The sequence below is a fragment of the Hippoglossus hippoglossus genome, chromosome 11, assembly GCF_009819705.1.
Source record: "Hippoglossus hippoglossus isolate fHipHip1 chromosome 11, fHipHip1.pri, whole genome shotgun sequence".
NCBI lineage: Eukaryota > Metazoa > Chordata > Actinopteri > Pleuronectiformes > Pleuronectidae > Hippoglossus > Hippoglossus hippoglossus.
Window position 1 is genome coordinate 9,319,199 of NC_047161.1, and position 2,745 is coordinate 9,321,943.

General features: G+C 41.1%; 1 long non-coding RNA gene across 1 annotated transcript; it reads right to left on the bottom strand.

Annotated features, from left to right (window-relative positions):
- Positions 1–934: 934 nt before the first annotated feature.
- On the bottom strand, positions 935–1,294 carry LOC117770726. The gene is made up of 2 exons (XR_004615437.1): positions 1,135–1,294; positions 935–1,031 (listed from the first exon to the last, which is right to left on the bottom strand). It is a non-coding gene; the product is annotated as an uncharacterized LOC117770726 (long non-coding RNA).
- Between the last annotated feature and the right edge of the window lie 1,451 nt (positions 1,295–2,745).

Genomic DNA, 2,745 nt, shown 5'->3' on the forward strand with positions numbered 1-2,745 from the left:
TTTGATTTCTGGCTTGATGGCGGGAAATGAAACCACGAAGCCAAATAGTTTACAGATATTCACTTTGCAGCGATAGACGGACCAACTCTTATCACCGGGAGCCGCTCTATACTTAATACAACGTAGTGAACGTGATCCTGAAATGTACCCAGCAACAGGAACGTGGTGATTTTTTTATGTTCTCGCATTTACTCTCTGCATTACGTGAAATTAGTTTGAACGCACACTGATCTCTTTATCAGGATTTCTGTCACACGCAATCATTTTACACCAGAATTATTCAAAACCAACACCAGCTAATAAACTCACCCACACACGTTATCGCCCGTCACCTTCAGTACTTCTGCACCTGAGAGTCGTAGCTCTGTTACGTTTGCTCAACTCGTTCTGTTTTTGTCTATTTTTCTTTGTAGTCTGTCCGTGTGTGTGTATATATATATATATATATATATATATATATATATATATATATATATATATATATATATATATATATATATATATATATATATATATATATATATATATATATATGTGTGTAGTTCTTGTGTTCTCTCTAAGCTCCAGTACCTCGGTCATTTCATTACGAACAACACAGGTTCCAGTGAGGGAATAATGTACCGTTCAACCTGAGTGTAGGGATAGGCCTTAAAGTCAAAAAATAATAATTGTGCTTCTATGTCCTTACATTGATGTTTCGGTAAGAAATATTTAGATGATCTCAAAAACGGATTTTCCATTGTATTATGTGAACGTATTATTGTTTAAGAAAAGACAAATCTCTATATATATATATATATATATAAGAAAAAAACATGTTGGAATTTAACTCAAAGCAGAAAAAGATGTTGATTTGGCTGTTTTTATTTTAATTTTTTCATATATATATATATATATATATGAATATATAAACTGTTTATTCATTTTTATTTTCCATGTTCTGCTGAGTTTTGGAGGGACATATTTTCCAGAGCGAGCCGAGCTTGTTATGCTCTTTTCAGCGAGTGTGACCCGCGTGCTCCCACCTGGAGCTGCCTCACGTCACCGCTCGGCCCCGCTCACTGCTCCAAAAGCAGCTGATTAAAACCTGCATCTTATTTCCACTTCTCTTCTCCCTGTGTCACGCAGGCCCACTCGCAATTAGTTTGATTGACACCTCGGTGTGTGGTTTTTCTTTTCGCGCCCACGTGTGTGTGTGTGTGTGAGAGCTCACACACACGAGTTGTGAACGTGAAGGAGCCTCAGGGCGAAGCACGCGGGCTGCCACTGCTCCCCGGTGCTCTCCTCCCGTGGAGTTACACACCTGTATCAAGTGGCCTGTGGCACTTTCCCTGTCCGGGTGTGTGCAGGTCGAGTCCACCACGACGGCAAACCAACGCTTACGAGCTCAAGGATGTTTTTGTGGGTAGAGACCTCAGTGGCCACACGCGGCTCATGTTTGATTTCTTTCTTCTTTTTCTTTTTTTTTGTTACTCCATGCACTTCCCACTGCTCCATGTTTGTGTTCAGACCATCTCCTCCATTGGTGCTTGGAAACATCTGGCAGCCAATCGGATCCCGTCGGGGGTTCTGTCCAGGAACAAGTCACCGACCGCCCAGAGGTTTAGGCAGCTAATTTCAAAAGCTCATTGATGTGTCGATCAAATAAAATGTGACCAAAATAAGCTCAACTTCCACTTTGACATGAGATGAATCCAAATTACCTTGAAAGGATATTTGCTGCCATTTTTCTCAAACCCCGTCCATGTCCTCATAAATCAGTGAGGAACTCTGGGATTTGTTCGTGGACTGTGACCCGGCCCGCGTTGCTGTGGTTGTACTGAAAACATCTCGGCCCCATTCACTGCCAGTGGTACAAAGATGGCCTTAGCATGACGGTGCTTTCAGAGACGCTCAACCCGGCTCCGTCCCTGTACACACTGGTGCTGCGGCCTCGGCAGGGGGAGAAATGGAGGTGCTATATTCCCATGCAGTGCTGTTTCTCCCCGTGTGTCGTCTGATCATACTAACTCCATTTTGTACACATTATATGTTATGCTGTAGAACATGAAAATAAAAAACACCCTGCCTAAAATCTGCTGTCCCAATCGCCCCAAACCCCTCTGTCCTTTCTCCTGCTTCCTCATCAGTTCTCATGGTTTTTGTTTTGGTGTTTCCTCATGTCGGGTTCACATCTGTAGATAATGATGATCTGCAGATGTTTTATTTAGAAATTCAAACATCCCACACAACGACAGATCATTCATGAATTTAGAATCAGCGGTCGAGTGGTTTTATCTGCTTGTCCTGCAGCTTTTGTTCGTTTTACACAGTCTTCATCAGTAGATTGAGTTTATCAGTTGTCATCAAACTATAGATGATGAACTTTCTACGAGTCTGTCAGTTAATAACAACAGATTAAATTTAATCTACTCGAGTATTAGCAAAATAAACCTGAAGCTACAGGACTCGTTCTGCAGAGCAACAAATGTCACTGTATTGGATTAACTGGATTATTACTGGATTATAGTTATCATAGTTTGCACATGTTGCAACTAGTAAACCTGGATCTAATATTAACTTCCTTATAGAAGCAACCTGCCAGATGTATTGGATGACAAATATAAAATAGCTTTGTGTTAAATGGAAATACTCAGACCTGTGAGAGACTTTTGCTGATGAAGACCATGTAGTTCAGTCGAAAGCCCCAAAGGAAACAAGTGATAAATGGGTCCTGAGGTTTCGTGTCGACTTAAATCCACATTA